The sequence below is a fragment of the Osmia bicornis genome, chromosome 12, assembly GCF_907164935.1.
Source record: "Osmia bicornis bicornis chromosome 12, iOsmBic2.1, whole genome shotgun sequence".
Classification (NCBI taxonomy): Eukaryota; Metazoa; Arthropoda; class Insecta; order Hymenoptera; family Megachilidae; genus Osmia; species Osmia bicornis.
In genome coordinates, this window is record NC_060227.1 from 2,324,718 (window position 1) to 2,338,497 (window position 13,780).

A 13,780-nucleotide genomic window follows, 5' to 3' on the forward strand; every position below is an offset into this window, starting at 1 on the left:
GATAAAAGTCTTTACGTTTACCCTTAACCAAAAGAAGGTTATGTTACATCGAAGTGTATGTATTGGGTGGTAGGAGCAATAAAAAAAAAAAAAAAAGTGAAACGATCACGATTGGGCACACCTGTAACTGCATGGCCATTATGCGATGTATAGTCGTGTCGATGTCGAAATTCGATCGCCTCAGCTCACCTAAGGCTTCTCGACCGTTACTCGTTGTCACCGAGATCGCCAGATTGCTTTGGATTTGCATACGATCGACACGAGACGTCCATGAGACCGGCGATCGTACTAACACATACATAACCTCGTTTCCGCACTGTATCATACAGAGAACAATCCGACGCGTTAATTACGTTGGCACAAACGAGATATACGAGAATCTCAAGGGAGAAACGTGTCACGCCGACGAAAACGATTGATTAATTAATCGACCTTACGCGAACATTGCGCCGCGAATTGAACTGTGGCGAAAAAAGTAGATTCGATTCTACTCGGTAAGTCAAAAAACGCTTGCTACCGGCTCGCACAGGATACCATTGATAGTCATCGTAATTGGACATCGTAAATCATTCTAATTAAAAAAGAAAAGCAACTCTTGCGATAGATCGATGTACGGATACGAGGTTGAAAAAAAAAATTACACGTGAAATTGTTCGTGCTGTACATTATACATATACACTGATTAGGCTTTCTTTTACACGCTACTTCCGCTTTCACTGGGCCGGAAGCGTTTCCATAATTAATTCGTAGAGAAAGATTCGTATCTGATTTAAACGAACGGTAACAAGCAAAAAAGGAAATTTCTATTCTCGTTTTCAACAGTTTGCATCGTTTATTTTTCACGCCCGTTGATCACGAGTTTTGGCGGGAACACTGTTTTGATTTACCACGTGCAAAGGATTCGGTTGGTCAAACAAATTAGTAAATTTAACGTCCACCAGAATGCGCTGCTCGATAATTGGGAGAGAAGAAAAGGTTTGCGTATTCGATAAAGTGCGCGCGTGTTCTGTGTGTGCGACAATACACAGAAAGATGTTAGAACGTTTGATTAATAACGTCAGTGCTCATTGGTCACGCTACTAACAAAGGAGCGTTCACACGTATTAAAAGTTCGCGCCTCTGCGTCCGCGTCGGTGTGTAGTCGAGAGTAGTGCGGTATAACGAGGGAATGGCGTGTCTTGCTCATAATTGAAGCGAGCACCTACAATCCAATCGTTCTTAATCATTCGAATTCATCTCGCCAGCAGTTCCGTTCGCCATTATTGCCCTGGTTGCCTTGCCGAGCTGCGAAAGTTATCCGGACCCCCATTTTGCTCCTTCTTTCCTGCCGATAGCAAGTATGCTCGACCGATCTTTGAACTGTCGTTCGATGAAATAGTTTAACATGGTATGTAATTTTCAGATGCATTCTAATCGATATTTTTGACGCTACGTATGTATCGAATCTTTTAGGTTATCTTCGACATACGAGTGGTCATGATATCGCATTGTCGATTGAAGAGGTTATCGGAGCAATGAACATTCCCGCCACCGGCGTCAGGTACAGCCGCCATTTTGTTTTTCGAACGAAATTTTTTCAATAACTGTTAGAAAAGTAGAAAATCTGAGTGAAAGATAATAGTGATTGTCGCCAAAGTGCGAGAAAAGAATGCGTGTTTAAGAAAAACGACTTAACCTCGGTAAATTAATTTAGTCGACTCTTTCTTGGCAAAGAAAAGCGAGGAGATTCGAGAAGAGGTAAAATGGCGGAGATTACGCGAAATTATGCAAATTCGTGGCATTGTAAATGGGGGGGCACTGTTTTTCGTTTTATTGGGCCGTGGCTGGCGGTATTCTCGGTCGTATAACCGAAACAAAAGCTTAGCTAACGTGGAAACAAAAGGGTGTAGGGACGAGTAGAAATCTTTTGAGGGCACACATGCAACGAATTTAACTGCTTCCCCAGACATTACTCTTGCCGGGTTTCTTTTATTCCCGCTTATTCTCTAACCATCCCTACTCCTATCGGTCTTCGTATTCTTTTCACGTGGTTTACCATTCTAACAAGCGAAACGTTATTTTTTAAATGAAAATCCTAACATTCGCCTTCGCTAAAATATAACTTTCTTTTTTCTAATAGTATTTTAAATTGATTACAGGGCCGAAGGATATTCATTTCATCGCTGAAAGGCCGGAGTCTTCGTAACAGCTTTTAAAAGGTGACAAAATCCCCTTAGAGGCACGCTTCGCGAGGGTGGACTAAGTTACAATTAATTAATTGACTTCGAGCCCCTGTAATTCATGCGGTAAGTCAAACTTAATTAATTACCCTTTCGGATCAGAAAGGGTAGGAGGTTGAACCGAGAAAGGACCTTCCACTTTCCGATTCTAAAGGGTATTTGTAGTGCTTCTGCTTCACTTATTTTGCTTTTGCCAGTAGTAAATGATATTTTTATTATTGATGCTTAATTGTAAAAAGTGTACTTTAAATGCGATAGACTTTTGTATAAATGTGTGTTTCATCTAAATTTGAGTAACACGGTGGTCAGAGTGTTAAAGAAGGAAATCATAGCGATATTTTTTAAATTAAAAATTCTTGAATATTCGATAAAAATGTATCGATAGAAACGATAAATCTGCCTAGTGTGTTACGCCAATGAAAGTATAGGTTGAAATGTCGGTCTCCCTGGAAAGACTATTAATTACAGACACCCTCTGCTATTGTACCGCTACCGATAACTTTTCTATTATCCTTTTAAAGGGGATTTAAGACCGTGCACTCTTTAGCCCGCTTATGGGGTGTATAATCCATACTATCATCATTATCGATTACCGTTTTTTTTTTTTTTTACATCTGTTCCGGAAAAAATTAAACTTGAGAATCTTATTATCCGTAGAAAATGATGTTCAGCTGTTAGAATCGTTCTCGTTATAACCGTGAAAACTAATTCTCACAGATGTTTATATCAGTTGTAAAAAATGGTAGAGGTATAATTTTGTTTGAGCCAAAAAGTTTGAGGCACGGTACACTTCTTTGTTGTTAATGGAAGGCTTGATGATTGCGGACGATCGCCGAAGGTGTCTGTCCGCTTGACACGCCGCCACTTTCTACATTGTAATTAATCAATATTACCATCGACAATGGGCTCCGAGGCAAACGCCATTCTTGCAATTTGCTGCTCCTTCTCTCCTTTGTTTACGCCGCGATTGACCGCAATTGTGATTTTAATTGCACCGCTTTGGGACCGGTCGTGGAACTGTACGCGATTTTTAATCATCATCGAACGGCGATGGTTTAAAATTACTTTGAACGGCGAAGAAAATTAATTGCCTAGCCGAGAAATTTGGCGAAAATTCGTAGACTGTAACGCGGTAGAGGTGGTAAAGGGTAATTTACTAATGATCACGAAGGATCGTTATTAACCCTTTCTGGTGGCGAGGCATCAAGCATCGGACGTGGAAGGACCATTGTCCATTCCGCTAGGTTCATTACGGTGTTCCAGTAGGGAATCAGGCCTGTGGTCTTTGGAAAAAGGAGCAAAAGAATCGGGGTGAAAGAAAAATAAGAAAAGTGTCGGGGTCAGAGGAGACTGAACGGCTACCGTGAATGGCGTTAGCCTGACCCAAGAGCTGCCGGGCATCAAAGGGCCTCAAAAGGGCCGCTTCGAACCTCGGCTGTCCGGAGCTCATTTGTTTCCACCGGCGCAAGGAAAGATCGATCGACCGATGTCTTAACCCTGGACTCTCACAGAATCATCTGCTTTCGATAAGAAAAATTCTGAAACATTAATTAGATCGGCTGGTAATTGAGTCGTGATGGAAAACTGATTACCAGGAAAGAGGAGGAGGAGGGCGGTATGGTAATTTACTCGCGTCGAGCGATCGACGTTGTTTTTACTAACAATGTATTTCTCTATCAATATTCGTTCGATTGGCAATGAATAATTTCAATAACGTACATAGTAATTGAAAATATTAGTACGAATGGTAGAAATGGAGAAGTTACGAGTTCTTTCGTCGAATAGAAATCATTGTATCGATACGTTCTCACGGGAAAAAGCGCGGTTACATTATCTTAGGTGATTGCAACGAATGAAAATTCCATTGAACGATGCAGCATAGGTTGTGCAGAGTAGTGTTCGATGGTTTTGAAAAAATTCCGACGAGGAAGAGGTTACTAGGATTGCATTTACAAGCAACGTACGGTAGTCGAGAAACGAAACGAAATTATCGATGCGATTGCCACTGAAACATCCCTCGACCGAAGGGGCCACCGACAAAGGGTCGATCAGTGGATTCTCTGCATCTAGCTTCGTTTTGTTTCTTTCGCGAAAGATAACCCCACAGTGGCCACCTTTTTGTTTGCACAGCAAGATTGCTTGCCTCTTGCTCGGAAATTGACCGAAGATTGCGGCCGACCGACGTTTGCTCTGCGGCCACGGCCTTAACTTTGCGCTACCACAAAAATATCATTCGCTTCCTCCTTTTCTCTTTCATTTTCTTCCTATCCTTCTTCCTCTTCTTCTTCTTCGTGCCATTGATTTTCTTTTGCATTTCGTTTGTTCGGTAAGAAACGACCATAGTTGACCCTTTACGAAATCGCGACGACTTATAGATTTGTATTAAAAGTAACAATTCTTCGTCAATTCTGATTCTCATCTTATTCGAATCGAATTTTTCCACCTGGAATTAACGAATGGATCAAAGTTCTTCGAAATGATATCATAAACATTTGAATGCAAGTTAACCGCAAAACTTCTCTGTCCCATCTCTTCCTCCTCGTTCCGAAGAGATGATGTCTAAGCTTATTATCGAGTCCCTCGAGAGAACCTCTCTCTTTCTCTTCGTCTTGCTCGTACGATTTGATCGAAGTTGATGGAGCGAGCACGGAGCTAACCGCCCAGAGTATTATGTGTCGAAAAATATTCAAGAAAACCTCTTCGGCCAGTCCTTCGAGGAGCAATGACTTTTGTCCGCCACGAATACTGTCAGAAGTGATTACTCGTAATGGATCGGTGTTCTTAATGCTCTCCCCGCTTCGATCCTGAATTTATCGAGCTCGGAAACCTTGGATGTTTAACCCTTTGAACGATGCGATGTAGCTAGGTCACAGTTATGGAACTTTCAGAGGAAAGAGTTTGAAATTCGTTCAATTTTCACAATTATCTCACTGATTGACCATTGAGGAAAATTCCTAAACCTGTGATGTAGGAGAAAGGCAGGATCTATGATATTTCTAACGGGCTGTAAATCATTGGTATCGTAAACGGTTAAATAGAGCCGAGATCAAGTATATAAGGAGACACGATAAACTTCGATGAAAGAGTGCATAGAAGAACCGGTTAATCGTTGCAACCGAGGATTATTAATAAAAAGAGAAACAGGAGTGATTAGCTTCTCCTAGAACGGCTAATTACGAGAGGCATTAATTAAGCACCAACGACGAGGGGATTATTAAAGAACAAATCGGTTCTCCTTACATGGGGACAAGATTTGATCGACGAGCCATGGAGTTAGCCGGGGGCAACAACGACAACCGATCGATGGATCGATCGATCGATCGGATTACCAGCCGTGCACGATCCTCGTTGCGCCCGGGAATCGTATCGACGATGTAGGATCGATTGCAGAATGAAAGACTGTGAACTAATCCGGTAGACAGAAGGGGAGGACGGACGCACGGGAAAGACGCTATTGAATTACCATAAAACGCCATGATTAACGTAAAGTAAACGAATATAACGCCGCAATGACCGCAGCCTGTTCTGTAACAGTTAAAGTATGTCCCCGCTATGGTTTCCTGTATCTCAGCTACGTTATCCCTCTTCTTTATCCATCGTTTGTACCATCATACAAACTAACACGGTGTTTCTAATTTTATTGATTCATTAAAATTCATTCCTTAACATTAGAGTCCATCTAATTGGAAAGTAATGAACGAAGGGCAAAGTCACTTTAGTGTTTCGACCCTTTCTGCGGGGCGCAAATTCCTATCGGAATGAGTTTGATTTTTCTCGCGCAGGTGAATCTCGAATTGACGTTTCTCTTTTTTTATTCTCTCTCTCTCTCCGTGAGAGGACTTAAGTGGACGATGTGCGTGCACGAGTGCGTGAGAATTGACACGCGTGCGTGCGTGTGCGTGCGCGTGACGGTGTACGGTAGGACAGAACATATGATACATATGGGAACGTTAGGCTCTGTGGTTTGAAGCCCGTAACGTGTGGCCAGGGCCGTGTACGAGCTGTAAAGCGCCCGAAGGAGAGAAGGTAATCGCGATCGGGAAAGAGTAACGAAGAAAAGGAGGAGAATATTCGAACGATAGCCGATTGCTTCTGCGTCTCGCTCGGTATCACCGCTCGATTTAGCCTTCGAGGATTGCGCAAATCGAGCAGGCTTGATTTCCGATCGATTGCAGTATCTCCGATGACAGGAATTAACGCTGTAGTCTAAATTAATTTAACTGCGCTCTTTGTAATATTGAAATTAGACTCGTGATTCGTTGTTACATTACATAAGTTTGTAAGAGAATCGTTTGGCTGATCGATTACAAACTCTCCGTTGCGGCGAGACCGCATTCCGTCTTTAACCGGTCCCTTCGTCTATCCGTTAGTTCGGTAGAACTTAAACTCTTCACTATCCAGATTTAACAATAAGTACCGTGCGTCACCGACCTTCCGGTCGGATCCTCGGTGTCTGTAGGGGTGCATGCCTCGAGGAGTATCTTGAGACAGAGGCAACAGGTCCAAGTGGTATCTATATCTTAGCATCTCCCCTGGCTCCGGCTGATTGATAAAATACCAACGATCTGCATACCGACACGTATCCGCGTGAACGTGCACTCGCGTTACTCGGGCTTCTGAATCCCGCGTCTACCAACCCGCCGAAAGGATACTCGTGGAACGTGCGGGTAAACAGAGAAATCATCTTTTTTTCTCTTGTTACCACTGGTTCCTGACTAATCACGTAATCGAGTAACAAGAATTCCGGGAACCCACTTCGTACTCGATCGTTTCTCCTCTCTGTTAGCGTATACACGGTCCATTTCAGTCCTCAATCTTGGTAATCGGTTTTAATCTTTCGTTGAATGAGATCTTATATTGCGCATTGCGAATTCCATCGATTTATTCATTACATCTCGGATGTTGGAATCGCGTCGCTTTAGAGTCTCATTTTCCCATGTCCTAAATTATCGATCACCTAGCAAATGTATCTTAATTGATGAGGTGATCAATTGAAAAAAAATATAGGGTACTCTTAGGGAGAGTACGATTTAAAGAAGAAAACAGGCAACATGTTGTGGAATAAATATGCAATAATTTAAAAAGTTGCACAAAGCTTGAATTATCGAGGTCCATTGAGAGAACGATCCTCCCCGTCGGGAATGTAGGTAAGAAGTATTCGTCATAATTTCAGGTCGTATAAAATTGGAATCGCGTGGTGTTTAAATCCGCCGATGTCTGGGACGTAAAGCGTAATTTATCGGATTAGGAGCGGGTCGTTTCGTTCCGAGTAGTAACGAGTGCATCGACGCGCGATACACCTTAGGCGGGAATAAAATCGCCGGGAGTGACGAAGGGTCGCGGCAAAAACGCGCCCTCGAACAGCTAATTTTTCATTCGTCTTCTCGGTCTATTTGGCCCCCTCTGCTCCCTTGCATGCTACCACTTACGTGTAGATCGGCCAAAGCATCCATCAACCGCGCGGCGGTGGTGACTTCGAGATGCAGAAAAACTTAATTACCTTCATTAAGCGAGGCTGCCTTGCCTTACCTTCGTTGCTCGGCTGCGTGATCGCAGCTGATCAGTCCACGATTTCGTCCGCGCTACGTGCTTGGATCGTTTCCGACCGATTCGTCTTGGATCGCCTGTCAAATCAACATTCCCGACACCATATGAAAATTAATTTTCGGCCCAACCAAAGGATGATTCCTTTCGTTCATTAACCGACGCGTCGCGAACGACATTTGGATATGGTCGTACGATCCGGCGGATAATTTTAGTTTCATTTTCACAGAAGATCCAATGAATCAGGTATATGGGAAAATTGTTTGCAAGTTCATCAAAGAATAAGGGTTGAAATTAAAATGGATAGAACTAGAATTTGTTATTCGGCTCGTGCCGTTGCAGGAGAGAAAATGCAGTGCGTGTACGCGTGCATTCGGTCTCGCGGTAACGCACGAGATATTATACAATGCCTTCCCCTTCTTTTTTTTCTTCCCCTCACCCCGTCCGCTTAATGACTCGCCGCCGTAGTGCCGCCAAAGGGGCGAGCTTCGTGCCGTTTTATTTTCACTTCCGCAGGCACCCTATAGGCACCCGCTATTAATTGCCGTCGTTCCGCACCGACTTTGCCGCGAATCCATCTACAACCACCATCAGGGCGAATACTTCTGCGTGCCCGCGGGGTTTCCGCGCTTAAACTCGCGACGACCCAAAAGGCCGCGTTAATTTCTCGCTCCGTTCGGTCGATGAACTCGCTGCGACGACAATCATTATCGATAGAATTGAAACGATTTTACTTTAAATTATCGATGTCATTTTCTCGATACGTTAGTGAACGTGTTAACACCAGTGACGTATTAATTAACCCTTTCGTCTATCGAGACTACAACCAACTCGGTTAATAAAGTTTCCACAATTATAGTATCAAGGTCGAAGCTAAAGGTTGCTTTAGCAATCGCTCGATGACCTCTGAACAGCATTGTACCGCTCTTTCCCGCGTTATCGACGGAAAAATCTAGCATCACCTACGACAGGTACATGCTCGCGAACGGTAAACAATTAAGAACAGATAACTGTATCAGTTACTGTATCATACATTAGGCGTATTGTCAGCAACGTCTTCATGGTATCTTGAACGCGTATGTATAATCCGGAGGTCGGACGTGAAGGTACGAGGGGGACAGGTGTGGAGAGGAACAGACCGATTAAGGAGGTGTCTATGGGAATTTATGCTCGCGTTAATTCACGGCAGCGAGAGTTTCAGGCTGTTGCTCTTACCCGATGCCGCTTCGTTATAGTCCTTTGCTCTCGTTTAACGGCCAGCAATAACGAGCTGACTACCCAGCGATAATAAAGCAGCAACGATAATGACAGTAAGAAGGCAGCCTCGTCGTGCCATTACTCTTATCGTCATCTTCGAACCGCGCATTCCCATTGTCGTGTAGTGGAAAATTGCCTCCGTTGAAATACCAGTGAAACACACTACGTGTATTCCTTAGATTCATATCGTGTCGTTGCTAGTTAATTTCCTCTTTTAGTTCGATTGCGTTACCTTTCTTTCGACGTTTTTTTTATTAATTATTTACGATTTTAATCATCGATGACTGGCGTGGGAACGAACGCGATACGAACAAGCATTTGGTCAGTCGAAAGGAATTCGACGATTGTTTTCTAAGATGATATTCAACACGGTAGCAGAAACGGGCCGTCGTTCGCGAATACCACGCAATCACGTCGAATTACACGACTGATTGGATCGTTTATGCTGATCCTTTGAACTTCATCCTTTTCCCTACCACAACCCCCGGTCTGAGGATACACCTCCGCGATGCGGCCAGATCCTGGCTCCGTTAGAGTTCACGTTTGACCAAATAAGGAGGGAATAAAATAAGGAACGATGCCCGGTCGTGGATCGGTCTGCGGTCAGGGACAATCAGCCGGCGAATTACCGATATGATTGCTACTGAAATATTCTCGCCGACAAAGGTCGAAAACGTTCCTCTTCGGTTCGTGCGCGATCAAATCTTGGCAACTTTCTGTTTGCACTAGAGCTGTTGATTTACGAGATAACCGATTACACCCGGCTAGACAAAAAAATACATTTTACTCTCGTTCAGGAGACAGTTCTAGGATAAAGATTACACGCGGAGCTAGCGTGGCTTATTAAATTAGGATGATACCGGTGTCCCACGTCTCGGACAATTACGATCCGATGGGTGTTTTTAAAGATCATCGCCGTGGCCGGTACGGTCAATTAGTGATCGGGATCGTCACCCGGGCTCGCGTATCGTATTTCCAACGTGGGAGGTCCGCGGTATCTCTTCCGATAGGATGAACCCGTGGAACTCCGTAAGAGGCTTCCACGTCGTGCCCTCTGCTGCCTTCGGAAATCCTTGGATTACGTGGAATCCGGGAGAAAAATGTTTCCACCGCCCTGGCGACAACCTTATTGAATATCCAGTTTAAACCGCAAGGGAAAAAAAACCGAGCATCCTTTATTACCGGAAAAATGCAACCTTCCAAGACTTTGTTGCACGACACGACGGTAACTCGTCGACCGAGGGAAGGATCGATGCGCGGCTGTAATTCGAGGCTCGATTACGCGTCAGCGTCGATCAATTAACGAGAATCATTAATATGTAGATCGTAGCCGAAAGTGAATGGACGTGGAAGGTGTCCACATGTCCTGGGACGGACGAATTCGGGTGCGATCATGCAAGAAATCTGGCCGAACGAACTGGAAGGGACGGGGATCCCCGTAACACGATCGGGCCAGTACGATCACTTCAGGTGATCCCTGGACGAGGCACACGAATGTATGTAAACGTGAAATCGTGATACGGAGAGAGATCGTCGCCCGGGTTGAAACCGGCACGCTCGTCCTCGCTTCTTTACTAGAAACCTGACCAACGTTCCTCTGTCTCCGACGATTACCATGTATTTCTGTCTCTTGAATAACGACGAGTATAATATTTCAGAAATATGACTGTTCGAAAATGGGTTTGAAAGAACGAAAAAAAGAAAAGGCAAACTCTTTCGGCACGGTCTTCGTGCGTTGCGAATCGCTGGTAGATGAAATTCGACCGAGAAAATTCTCCGGGGAGGAGTACTGTGAACTCGCCTTAAGGGTTGTTAGGGCTAATGGAGGGTGTCGCGACAAAAGGAGGAACCGGGTGTCCCTCCAGCTTGTTGACTAAATAAAGGATTGCAAATTTTCGATTCGAACGGCCACGGGTTCCTGCATTTGTCTGACTAACGGTCGTCGATTTGTCACACGGCTTACACCGGCCTTCTGTAACTTTTCGATGCCTGAAGCTCTGCGAATAAACGATTTTAACGCGGCTTTCTCGACAATGAATCGCTAACTGGTCTAATGTACCGAGAAAATTATCGTCGACAAGACGCGTCGTAAACGTCCGTTTACCCAGAAAATGGGCATCGTTCGGTGCGTCCCTAGGGATTAATAAAATCTTCTTTGACAATTTCTATGATCGCGAGGGCATATGGAAAATTTTTGCGTTTTTACGCTGCTACAAAGTACGATTTTCGTAAAATGTTCGATAGAAACGTGTTCCATCCTCGCGGATCTTTCAGGCACGTCTCTGTTCTGGCCTCTGTAATTTTGCGCTAATCTCGCTCGCCGCGAGGAGAAAATGTTATCCCCGGTGCCAATCGCGAACGTAATCTTTCTATCTATTACAGACGACCCAACTCGTCCCGCGTATCTCAGCGAACTTTTGATCTTACCATCGGTATATTACATAATGCACACGAACACGCGAGAAGTTGTTCCTCGAGGTGAAATCACATGTTTACCGATCTTCAACGTAAAATTTCATCGTCGCTTATATTTTATATACCCGCTGACGATCCTCGATTGGCAGGCTTTCCTTGATTTCCACGACGACGTGATTATTTTCCACGGTTTCGCGTCGGTAACATAATCTTCGACACCAATCGAGCCTGTTAACGCGACAATATTTCACGATATTACTCGTGGAAATTGTGAAAGTATTTTCATTAGGATAATCGAGTGGCTTGGCCTCGATTTGTAATTTCTTCTTTTTCTTTTCTCCCTCGATTCGACCGGGACCGAAACACGTTGCAGCACGCGTACGCGCGTTTCACCTAGTAATTTATGGAAATTAAAAAGGAAATGAAGTACAACTGAAATCGTAAAGAAAGAAACAGCTGAATTACTCGTAGCACGTTGCCGCGAAGATGAACCTACCGATCTTATCGGGGCAACGTTTATGCATGGATCCGCGCAGGTGTTCGCCACCCTTTAAGAAGTAATTTACAACGCTGGTATCAATAGCTCGGCGTTGTTGTAACACACGGGCTACCGTCGCTTTAAATAACCTTTTAAAAAAAACCTTGGAATAATGATGATCAATGCGCGGTTTCGGGACTACGATTATTCATAAACCCGCTAATCGACAATCTTAACGTTTATTACATCTCATCGAATCGTTGATGATGCTCTTAACGCGTGCCGATCGAGAGATCCAGCCGGATAACGAATCGAAACGGGTCGTATATTACAAGAATTGTCTTTCGATCGGTTACACCGTGTGATGCAATTAATTTCGTGTTATAGCAGGTCGATTTTAATTTACAGCACCGGTTGCAGTTCACGTCGGTGCAAATTAAATTAAATAAAGATAAGTGCTAATTGTTTGAGAGCCGCTGGCTACAGATGTCCCCGCCTAATTAGACCGGGCCCCACCACCGAAATTACACCTTTCGAGCCAACTCGAATGAAACACAATTCATTATCTCGAACTCGTGCAGGTTTAAGCTGCACCGAATTCTCGTGCCTCTTCTTTCTTACCTTCTACCGCTAATTGCAAGTTAAATTCTGAACGGTAGGATCGGTACGTTTAGAAAAGGCAAGTACGGAATCGAGGGTGCGCGAGGGAAAGTGGAAACAATTTAGCTCACAATACTCGCGTCCTCTCAGCTGTCCATTGCGGAGGGGTAAAGGCCATTAAAAAGGTTTGTCCCGAGACCGTTGTTTACGCGGCGGAAGTGGGCTATAATCAGAGCGTGGTGCACAAAACCACAAGGCAACGATATTACTGTCATTTCAACGGGCTCTCCCTCGACCGACGAATCCTCCCTCGCATCGAACAGCAAAATCGGCCGGGGAGGAAACCTGACAGACCTGGAAATTAAATGGCTCGGATTGCTGCGTCGTTATTAAGGGCAAAGGAGAACGGGTAATTACCACCGATCGCGTTTGACTCGTGGAAGAGAAAGAAAAAAAAAAAATAAAGAACGAAGTTGCTTGTGATTGCGAACGATCGTGTCGCCGAACGGGGTCCAATCATCGTAGCCTGGCCCTTATTATCAATCTCGAACCAGCATCGAGCCGTGTTCGATACCGACTCTTTCCACCGAAGGCGAATCGACGAAAATTAAGTGTCCCTCTGGTATCTTTCTGCGGATCGTTCCACGCGATTATGGGGTAATACCGTTTTGCCCGATGATAATGATAGATTTCAAAAAGAACATCGCGGTGTCCGTATCGTTTTATGCACCGGGACAGAAACCACCCCTTGCGTGGCATCTTCCTCGCATTAGACACAAAAATGATTTTCAGATCATCTAAATCTGTCTCCCTTTGGCCGGACGATCGGGAACCGATAGTCGACGAAATCATCTTGCCCGTTACTTTAATTGAAATCAGATTTTAGCCACGAAAACCGGCGTCTCCCGGGACGGTGATTACACGGAACGATTTCATCGAACGTTCGATTGGAAATCGTGATCAACGGTGGGCTGTACGCTTCTGATCGTTGTTATTGCTCGATCATTACCGTGCCAGTCAATTTCGACTTGCTGAAAATTGAACAATCGTTACGAAAGATATTTTTTATAATAGTCTCTTGGACGACAACGAAATTGAGCACCGTCTCAGGATGCCCTCTTGTTAAAGAGAACAAAGTGGATCGTCCAATTATCGAAAGACTTTCACGATGAAAGAGCTAGATCGTGATCAATCAATTATACGAATAGTTTTATGATTAAGTACCGTTTCGTCATCTAGTATCCACGATGTATTCCTCAAAATTTCA

The 13,780-nt window shown here is 44.2% G+C and overlaps 1 protein-coding gene across 1 annotated transcript in view; it reads left to right on the top strand.

Moving 5' to 3' along the window:
- The first annotated feature begins 1,333 nt into the window (after positions 1-1,333).
- Positions 1,334-13,780, top strand: part of LOC114873201 (phosrestin-2-like) — a 111,833-nt gene continuing 99,386 nt past the window's right edge. The window contains exons 1-3 of the mRNA XM_046288082.1: positions 1,334-1,387; positions 1,453-1,540; positions 2,139-2,285. The gene's annotated coding sequence lies outside the window, so the exon portion shown is untranslated. The remainder of the gene's footprint in view (positions 1,388-1,452; positions 1,541-2,138; positions 2,286-13,780) is intronic.